The sequence below is a fragment of the Curcuma longa genome, chromosome 12 (assembly GCF_044706935.1).
Source record: "Curcuma longa cultivar G26 ecotype Majalengka, Jawa Barat chromosome 12, ITB_CL_G26_1.1, whole genome shotgun sequence".
Classification (NCBI taxonomy): Eukaryota; Viridiplantae; Streptophyta; class Magnoliopsida; order Zingiberales; family Zingiberaceae; genus Curcuma; species Curcuma longa.
In genome coordinates this window covers 3,664,073-3,675,535 of record NC_133872.1, presented here as the reverse complement: position 1 = coordinate 3,675,535, position 11,463 = coordinate 3,664,073, and positions in this window count along the sequence as shown.

Here is an 11,463-nt window from a genome sequence, read left to right as displayed (position 1 = left end):
CTCCACTAAGGCAGCAAGTGTATCGACAATTACAAAATCAAGAGTTTACAAAAAGTTCAGTTTAAAGGAAATTAACAATAATAAACTAGTACCAATTTTTTGTTTGCGCAGTCGCTCCCCGGATGAAGATCTCGGCGTCTCGGTGTGATTCTGAGTTGCTTGGATCGAGTGCAGCACCGACGTCGAAGAACGAAAGCTTGGGAGTCGCGAGAACAGCGTTTGGATGCAAGAGAAAGTTGTATTTCGACTGCTGCTCACGACCTCATTTTATAGTCCTCCTGAGTTGACTCAGATGCCTATCTAGGTCGACTCCAACTTGCGTGGCAGATAAAATTTTATCGCCTTCGCCCGTTATCCTCTCTGAGTCGACTCCGATTGCCTTCTGGGTCGACTCCAGTCGCTGTGGCGTCAATGGCGATAACTTTTGACTCTGAGTCAGCCTGAGTCGACTCAAATCCTTACCTGAGTTGACTCCAAGCTGAGCTGGCGGAAAATCAACGCGCTGACTTCTGGATTTCGACTGACTCTGCCTGAGTCGACTCTAGAACCCATCTGAGTCGACTCCAGGCCCGAAAAGTCAACTTTTCGTCCGGAGTTTGCGTTCGTTCGATTTTTCCTTCCTGCAAAAGATGTTAGCAAAATAACATGCAAAAGATAATTTTTGAGTCGGTTCTCGGAACCAACTACGAGTCTTAACTTTGGATCTCCAATGAGATCCTGGATTAGACCGACGCCTAATGTTCCCCTCGGGAACACGTCCTCACCCACTCCCCTCGAGAGAATTTACCTGATTGCCAACCGAGTCCTCCTGACTCGTTGGACTTGTGCTTGGCTCTGTCTTCGCCCCCCAGGATTTGTGCTGCAACTGATCCTCCTAATCAGCCCAATCTTCTGCTGCAACTTGGTGTTGGGATGTATATCAGAATCCTAGCTATGTAAATAAATATTCTGAAATGAGAATCATATTTGGTCAATATTTTACAGTGTCCATTTAATCTATACTGTAGATTAACATGGTGTGCGGAGACACACACAGAAGACCATGTTTGTAACGCCCGCCCTTACGTGGGCCCTTTGACGGATGCTACAGTTTGCTGCCTTCCGTCAGAGGAAGGGCTTGGGTAACGGTGGAAGAAGGAGAAAGGGAAGAAGAACAGTATCTTTTCCCTGATCACTCATAATGCTCCTTTGTGCTTCTGCTTGGAGAGAGAGAGCAGGAAGGAGAGAGCCCCTTCTTGCAGCACAAACCTTCTCTTATATACTAGTGAGATGAGCCTCCCTACCATCCTCCATGTGTTCTAGCCAAATAGCCAAAGGGATGGATGATGTGAGATTGCCACTGTTCTTTATCAGAGGCATGGACGAGTACTCAACAACTGTTGTCCTTTGTCAAAGGAATGGCCATCAGTCTTTCAGTTAGAGGTAAGGTCCTACACAGGTGTCATACTCAAGTATGGTCCCAAGGTTAACCTCCTCTCCCCATGCTTGCTGTCTAACATGTCGAGTCCGCTGACATCATCCTATGAGGGTACATGGTTGACTTCATCTTACCTCATGTGATTGCTTGCATGTCTGGTCTGCTAATGTCACATGCTTGGTCTGTTGATGTCATTTGGTTGTGTCATGACTCTATCCTACTTCTGGTTTGGACAAGGAGGTTCTTACGGACTAGGATAGTTAGAGTCCAGGGGAGACTTCCATGGGCAGGGAAGTTCCCGCAGCCTGGGATAGTGGGAGTCCAAGGGAGACTTCCACAGGCAAGGAGGTTCTCGCATCCTAGGATAGTCAAAGTTTAAGGGAGACTTCCACGGGCAGGGAGGTTCTCGTGGCCTGGGATAGTTAGAGTCCAAGGGAGACTTCCACCTGCTAGACTGCTAGTTAGGGGGACATTAATGTAGGACCAAATTATACGATAGAGGGGGTGAATATCTCACTTATTTTTTTTCTTTTTACAAAAACTCAATTAGAACGGCAGGAAAATAAATCTTGAAAGATATAGTCAGTTTCTTGATTTATAGTTCAATGACTGCTACTCCAAAACCCATAATCCCTTATACTATTTCTAATTAGGCAATCCACTAAAGTTCTCCTCTCCGAAAGCTTTCAGAGAAGGAGGAAAACTCCTATAAGAATGAGGAAGATAGTAACAAGCTATTATCCCCTTTAATGTAAATGCAAGTAAAAGGAATATATATATCGAAACGTAAGATTAGAGTTTCATCGTAGGTTGTCGGGTAGCCTCTCGGCATAGCAACACAATACTTGCACGGATGGGGTAGCAGAGAAGAATAGATCATTGAGTGAGAATTGATTCAGAGCCTCAGATCTTAAAGCTTCTTTTATAGGCTTCATACGATCGATTGAAAATCGTTTAGTCGATTAATCCATCCAAGCAACCAAACCTTCTATCAGGTGATTAGACCTTATCTTTGCTTGTGTGCTCCAATCATATTAAATCAATCTTACGAAATTCAATGTTTGGTCGATTGATCCACCTGATCAAGCAACTGATCTTCTGAATTTCTTTTACTATTTAATTCAATCTCATCCGATCTGCACTTTCCATAGTTATTCAGTCGACTGATTCTCCTGATCAGTCGACTGAACCTTTATTTCCATGTGGACTTGATCACAATCCTAGTTGTGCTTATCTTCTTAGGATCGATCTACCAAACACTGAACCTCTTGTTCGATCGATTGAACCCTTTAATTAACCCAAACTTTACTTTTTTGCAAATAAAATTAGCATAATATATATATGATAATCCTACAAAATAGAGTTAGAGACAGTTATATATGCATAATTTATTTTGACAACAATTAGATTATCTAGTCTTGACTTATAACTCTGAGTTAGTTTCTTAGTCGAATCATCATTTAAATATTTTATCCCAATTGGGACGCGTCCTCATTGCCTTTCATTCTAATAGAAATATTAATGCAAAGCATTGCACTTAGATTGACCAAATACTATAGTCCATTTGTTTCGGTCATACTTGCTTGGAGTTACTCCTCAAAGACTTCTTATTACCTAAGGTTCACTCCCTTAGAGTTTTTCCTTTTGTTTGATGTTCACTCCTTTAAGACTTCTTACTACCTAAGATTGACTCCCTTAGAGTTTTTCTTTTTGTCAAGCATCCGATCACCTTTGATCTGCTTGAGTTTTTCCCTTGCCAAACATCAAGTCAACCTTAGCCTGTTTGGACTTTGTCCTTTACCAGTCATCCGATCAACTTTGACCTGATTAGATTTTATCCTTATTAGTTATTCTATCAATCTTGACCAGACTAGACTTCTCCCTTTGCTAGTCATCTGATCGGTCTTGACCTGACTAGACTTCTCTTTATTAATTATCTGATCAATCTTGACCTAACTAGACTTCTCACATGACTAGATCATTATTGACCAGACTCCATTAAATATATTATTAAATAAATATTAATTATAGAGGCCGATTGCACCAATAATTAGCTGAAATAATAAAATAAAGTAAACGAAGGTGTAGGAGTTCAAGGGAGATATCCCTGGCCGGAGGTGTTCTCGTAGCCTGGATAGTGTGTCATGGACGTTCCCTGGCTGGGATGCTCCTGCGCTGTCAGTTAGTCCTGAAAGGAGAGTACTTGGAGGGGATTTATTTGAGCAAGTACTCGATTGCTAGATTGCTCAGGAGATGTTTTTAATCCTTGAACTTTTGAGTCCACACATTTTTGGTGTAAGATACGTTTTTATTAGTGGGAGAGAATGAAACTCATCTTGCGAAGACGAAATAAACGAAACTGATTTCGTTCAAATTAGAGGTTGTTGGATTAGTGAACCAAATGATTTGGTTATGAATCAAAATTGAACTAACTTGATTTGGTTCATGATATAAGAGATTTTGTCAAAACGAATGCAATGAGAAGCTTCATCTTGGGAAGACGAATTGAACAAAACTGATTTGGGTCAAATCAGAGGTCGTTTGATTAGTGAACCAAGCGAATCAAAATCAAATTCGATTTGCTACAGTAGAGATCTGAACCGAACCAATCTGGTTCAACATGAATTAGGTTTTTAGGTTTTGTTTTGGTTTTTGGCAGCCGCGTGAGGTTAGGTTACTATAGCTCCTCATTATAAAAGGAATCGCGCGATTACAATCCTGTATATCTTCGTCCCGTGCGGCTTCCCTCTACTCGGGTTCGATCATCATCTCCTCCTTTACAGTACCGACAACAGGAACCCTGTTTTATCGCAACAGTAAAAGAAGCTACAGTAACTACCAAAATTATGATTCCTTCTCCTTCCTCTCTTCTATCGATCACGAGATCGTGCTGCAACCTAAAGAGAAAAGGGCGAAGGTGAGCACAGTGAACCCTAGTTGGCGCTTGAAATTCCGCTCCATTCAATTCTTACCAGACAAAAATTTTTCAGAGACGGTTTCTTTTCAAGCAACTCTCATATTCGATCAACCATGTGCTTGATCGATTCATAAGATCATTGGGCTCTTGTGTTGGTATTCAGATCCATACAAAAGAAAACAATAATAACTATGCAGCGGAATAAAATAGTTATACCTTTCTTCTTTGTAGGTTGTGTAGATGATTGTACTTTACCCGAAGACCTCTTGATCTTCTGATGTATTCCTCTCCTCTTCTTGGACGTTGTGTGGGCAACGATCTACCAAGATGACTCCACCCAATTCCTTCTTTTCCTCTCTTCTAATCCGATGGCAAGAACAAGGTAGAAGTTATCTCCTTCTTCCTCTTCCTCTTCTTCTTTCTCTTCTTCTCTTCCTATCCTCTCCTTTTCTTCCTTCTCCACCAGCCCTATCAAAGGAAAGAATCCTTTAAAAGTGGCGCCACCCTAAAGCTAGGATTAAGGAAGAGACTTAAAGAGAACCGGCCAAAAGGAAAAGAGGAAGAAACTCCTTTCTTCTTTCTCTTTCTCTTCCTCTTCTCTTCCTCTTCTCCTTCTTCTTCCTCTCCACTTGGGCGCCGACCCTAAAGGAAGGAAGGGAGAAGAAAAGCTTGCTATGGGCGCCGGCCCTAGCAAGGAAGGAAGGGAAAAGATGAATGGGGAAGGAGATGGCCCTAGGGTGGCGCCCTCTAGAGTGGCAAAGATTAAGTTGTTCTCTTTTAGCCTCTCCCTCTCCTCTCCTTTTATAGCTTTGCCATCCAAGAAAATTTAGAAAGAATCTAACAAACTTTTCTTAATCAGATTTTGTTAGAAAAAATCTAATAAAATCTCTTGATAAGATTTTGTTAGTTTCTTAATAAATTTCCTTAACTAAATTTTGTTATTATCTTAACAAAATCTCTTAATTAAATTTCGTTAATTTCTTAACAAAATTTCTTAATTAAATTTTATTAAAAAATTTCTTAACAAAATTTCTATGAAAAAATCATAACAAAATTTTGTTTAAAATTTAGAAGAAATAGAATTCTTAACAGAATTTCATAACGGAAATTCTTAACCTTAGAAATTTTTCACAGAAAAATTCTTAACAGAATTTTTCACAGGAAAAATTCTTAACAGAATTTCAGAAATTCTTCACTCGAAAAATTCTTACAGAATTCTCTCAGGTGGATACGAGGCTTTATCCAGAGGCTACAACAGGGACCTAGAGGAGGAATTGATTTTGGCCTCCTGATGGGCTTGGGCTTCCTGTGTTCTCCCTGAACACCCAACTCAAGTCCATCAATAATAACTCATACCACTAAAGGGTTATTATTGAACTACCGCACCAATCCCATATTATAATATGAGCTCCTTCTTATCATGAGTGCATTAATCTCCCTATGTTTAAGATATCGTATGTCCGTCAATTAATTGAATTACTGACAACTCAATTAATTAACTTCTGAATCCAAGAGTAGTACCACTCAACCTTATTATCATGCGGAACTAAGTCCACCTGCAGGGTTTACATGATAATCCTTATGAGCTCCTCAAGGGGACATCATCAGCCTAAATATTAGGACACAGTTTCCTTCTATAATCAACAACACACCATATACATAGCATTATCTCCCAACTCATCGGGCCTTTTGATTTAACGAATAAATCTCACCCTTTGATGAATTAAAGAAATACATACTAAGTATATGTGCTTGTTATTATATCGGGATTAAGAGCATGCACATCCATAATAACAGAGGTCTAGTTCGATTATATAGTCAGTATAAATCGAACGACCTCAAACGGTCCTGCTTAATACACACAAAGTGTACTAGTGTAATTTAATAGTCAAGATAAACTAATACCAATTACACTACAACCACTCCAATGGTTTGTCCCTATCCATCTTGGTTGTGAGCTACTATTTATAATTTATAAGGAACCGATAACATGATCTTCTGTGTGGCACCACACACCATGTTATCTATAATATAAATTAAGTGGACAACTGCATTACATAAGAAATGCAAACATTTGACCAATGTGATTCTCATTTCATATTATTTCAAAGTAGATATTTATACAAAAGTTAGGCTTATAGTATACATCCCAACATGTGCGTGAACCAGGAAAACCCTAAACCATACTGAATCGGGTTCAATTTTTCTCGTATCTTACAAAGGGTTTCTTACATGGCATGGCTTTGACTTAGTGAATATGGACTCCATGTGATGCTTTCTTAACTCGATTAACATGAGTTCCATATAGGATGTCTTTTACTTGGTCAGTAGAAACTCAAGTTAGTTAGAGTCCCAAATCATGCTTGAGGTAAAGTCGGACTCAACAAGAGCTCAATGATATTCATTGGGAGCTTGGCAATGCTATCAAGAGCTCGACAACATTCATGGGGAGCTTGACAGTACTCAAAGCTCTTCGGATAAGTTTAGTAAAGTCGAAGCTGAGTCATTAAAGGTATACCAATCATCCAGTAAATTTAGTTTGTCAAGTTCAACAGGAAGACGTCTCAGTTCGGAACATATGTCAAGAGTTGGCGGCATCCATGAACAACAGCTAAGGGTATGGGAAAGGAGACATCAATTACAAATAAAGGAAATGAGGTGTTAATTACAACAGTTATAAATGCCAAAATTACATGTCTGTCGCTCATAATTACACAACCACCTAAGATAAAGATGTCAAATGAAGAAAGGGACGTGGACGCCACCAGTACAAGAGAAATGACTCTTTTTCTTCCCTCTATAAATAAGGTAATCCCTATGCACTATATAACACCACTAAATTAAATGTCCTCAGTTCCATTTCTTTATCTTTTTCTCTGATTCTGACTTGAGAGGGGCCACGTCAAAGGTGTGTCTTGACCCACTTCTAACCTATGGTAGATCTATTTCTGTAAGAAGCGAGTGCTCAATGAGGTGAAGAAGGAATTGATTTGATAGTTTCCCATCCGTCCGACCTTTCACTCAGCAAGAGCACATCAACCTATTGCAAGCTGACCCAGTTGTAGCAAGACGGTGCACGCCAACCCTTACAAGCCAACCCGATTGAAGAAAGTAGATCCAATAGTAACTAACATGGCTAAAGTCAAAGGAAATTCCATTGGAGTTGACCCAGAACTATTACATATATAATTGGTATTCCAATTGTAGCAGCTACACTCTAGCTACTACAATATAGTAGCAGCTATATAGTCTCTACAGTTATAACAACTTAAGAATAATAGTTGGTACAACATTGTTAATTTGATCTTGATGAAATTAAAGTAATTTTTTGCCCAATAAAGAATGATAACATTTATGCTTAGTGGCATAATGTATGATATATATGTCATCATTCTTCTAGCTACCTTTTAAGGGACATTTAATTTTTAATTTATAATCCAAGGCACTAATCAATTACTTAAGCCTTAGTCCACGATAGTTTAAATTACATTCGTATGGATACCTAAGCCTCCACAATATAATTTATTAGTCGATGATAACACCAATGGTGCATTTAGTTTTATCGTTGATAATATTTATTATCGACACAATGTAGATTATTTAACCTATTTGATTCAAGTTATGAATGATTCCTAAGTAATTGAATATGTCTGTTATGTCGGCAAAGAAGGCATATAACTTGAATGTGATTACTTTGGCATTGTAAGATTTTCTATGATTCTAGGGCCTATTTGATTCAAGGAGATTAATGAAAAAATTTTCTCAAAATTATCCTCTTTTTTTTTTTTGACTCCTTATGCAGGTGTCATAGATAACGTGGCTCCCTCTAGGGTAAAGGTTAAAAGTCAAGTGAAAAGTTAGAGTTCAAGCTGACTTAGCAAAATGATTCAACATGAATCCGGGAGAAACGATCCCACCAAGGTGAAATAGCTGTCACATTCGGCTCAGATTGTACTTCAGACGCAGCATGGGCTCAGTCCTAGATCTTATTGGGCTTCCAAAGTAATCTCGTCCAACCCTGAAGCCTCATTTCGGCTGTCTCGGTCTTGGCCATCTTGTTCTTAGTCGTCTCGATTTCGGCCATTTCGGTCTCGACCGTCTCGATGTTGGCCATCTTGGTCTCAGTTGTCTCGTCTCGACAATCACATCTCGGTCGCCACCCTTGATAGGCCCCGAGCGAGTATACGGGTGTCGTCAAGTAATAAAAAGATATCGATCCACAGGGACCGTGGAATTACTTGCTAGATTTAGCACAAAAAGATGGGAGAGAAAATGAGCATGTTTTGTTGTGGGGGAGAAGGGAGCACTCTAGAGTACTTAATCCTAAATTCGGAGAAAGGAAACGACTGTGATAATGGATGTGAAGCGATCCTAGGACTTCGGACTCCTCAGAGTATTGATTGATTGACTTGGATCATCTACCTTTCCTTCAATAATTGTACAATTGTAGGGACGCTAACCAATATATCCAATTAGACCTCGTCAGGTATCTTCGGAATAAATCATTGGTGTTCTTACGTCATCATTGTTAGATCAAGGTGATTCTAGATAGCCCGATTCAAGGCTTTCCTGTGTCACTCAGGCGCCCCGGAATGCTACTAAAATCCTATCCCCTGTCACAGGATATCTTTTTTACGGATCTCTCTCCAACAATGAATAATCGCTAACTATCCCTCATAGAAACTAATTATGATTTAAGAAACCCCTCGGAAACTCGCCCGGTTCAAGGCTTTCTTCCTGTCACGAAGCGCCCCGGTGTACGACCTAATGATTCCTCAAATCACAATTAATCTCTACCTCATAGATTCATACACAAGCATTCATCATTCACAACACAAGCATAAATCCACAAGGCAATAGACAATCAAATCATAGGAAACAGTAGATTAACAAATCCAAGTTACAATCATCCAAATACACCTGATTTATCCTACATCCTAGAATCTAGGGAACTACTCCATGACGGAGAGAGCACAATACAAAGAAGAATAAAGAGAATACATCCTATTTTGAAGAATACACAAGAAATGCAATAAAATAGGACTTATCAATGGTTTTCTTCTTCCTAGAACTGTGAACTATCGTAGATGAGATGAAGATGGGATGGAGCAGCCGGATCGGTGGATGGATCGTCGAATCTCCCTCCGAAATAGGCTTCGGTGGCTCAAGAAATAGCTCCGGTGGCTCTCCAAAAGTCTCCCCCCTTGCTAGGGTCCCAAAAATATCTATTTATAGCTGCAGCCCGAGGTCAGGCACGCCTCCGTCCACACGGCCGTGCCTGGGAGGCACGGCTAGAAGCAGTGGTGTCTCTGTTGAAAGGCACGGTCGTGCCTCTGAGGCACGGCCGTGCCTCTGAGGCACAGCCAAAGCCCGTTTCTTCAGGTTTTGCAGGGCACGGTCGTGCCTGGGAGGCACGAGCCAACGCAGGGACTCCTCTGATGAGAAACACGGCCGTGCCTTGTGGGCACGATCAACAGCAGTGTTCTTCTTCTGATGGAGGGCACGGCCGTGCCTGTGAGGCACACGGCCAAGCCTTGGCTCTCTTCTGTTCTGAAGCACGGCCGTGTCTGGTAGACACTGCCTTGTCTGTTGCTGAAGGGGGATGATGGCACGGTCGTGCCTGTGAGGCACGGCCAGGGCTTGTTGATGATCTGCTTGTAGACACGCCCGTGCCTTGTGTAGCACGGCCAGGAAACTGATTAGACACGGTCGTGCCTGTGAGGCATGGCCCTGTCTTGCCTTGTATTCAATAGTTGATCCGATTTGCTCGATTTTGCTCCATCTTCCATCCTGAAACAAGTAAAAATGAGAGCAGATCTCCGAACTAAGAAATGTAAGATATATGCCTAAATGCACGGATTAGGGATGCAATTGCACACAAGATATAACAATAAAATCAGAAAAATATACAAATAAAGTGTAAATACGAATATAAACCATATGCACATCAACCCTTTACCTTACACAGAAACTATCAAAATTTTTCAAATGTGTAGTGCCTACAAGGATTAGAATTTGCACAAGATTGTCAGATTTGGTTCCTTTGAATACCCTCGTACCTGTGCATAAAATCAAAAGATAGAATAATTAGTAACTACCATGTCATAGGACAGTTACGAGACTGACAGACTTGGTCCTCCAGATGCCTCATGTCGGCACCTCAGGTCGGCAATCGTCAGAGCTAGTCTGTTCGAGCTCCGACCAGTGATCTCTCTCCAGTCGACATGGAGAGGTTCTCTCTGTGAGTATATAAATGCTTCTTAAGATATGAACAACTCACTCGACAATTTGAGCAACTACATAAATTCGTCTTCTTTTTCTTCTGTACTTCTATTTCCTTCCACGGATACTAACTTGAGTGTCAGAGTGGCTTGTCAGGGCTCTCCACACCATTATTATCTTCTATTGAAGTGTATTTCAAGTCTTCATCATATTCTCCCTCGAGTTCCGCTAGGAGGTTGCGCACGTCGAATTGTTTATTAACTGGTGGCTTGACCATCTGCGATATTTAGTTAGAACAAATTGGCACCGTCTATGAGAACACTAAACCAAGACATCATGATAGTTAACACTAGAAAAACTCTTGATAACCGCAATTCTTTCAGAAAAATAGACCAACAAAACTAGTCTGAGCACCGAGATGTCCCCAATCCATCTTATCTACGGCGAACCATCGACAAGTCATGCTACTTGACTGACTGCTAATGGAAAGACCTCAAAAAATCTTGGAACACCCTCTATCTGAGGTCTTATTACATTCAGTCCTAATTTTACTATTTTATGTCCCTCTCTTATTTGCATCGTCACTCATTTTGTAAGTGCTAATTTTACAAGGAAGCAAAATTCACACTCCCTCCTTGGCCCCGTCGCTCACGGCTCCACCTTACGATAGGTTTGGATTTCTAGCCTCGTGCTAGTGACTTGGCTTCCCAACTGGCCTAGCGTCCGTCACCTGTCACCCCACTCACTAACGACCAGTTAAAGAATCCGCTCCCTATCGGCCCCACTCGCCGACGACTTGACTTTATGATTTAAAGTCTCCAGCTGACATATCCGACTGATTCAGTCGCTCAGCATCCATCGTCCTCTTAGCCCCACTCGCTAGCAGCTCATTGACAAGAAGCTAGCC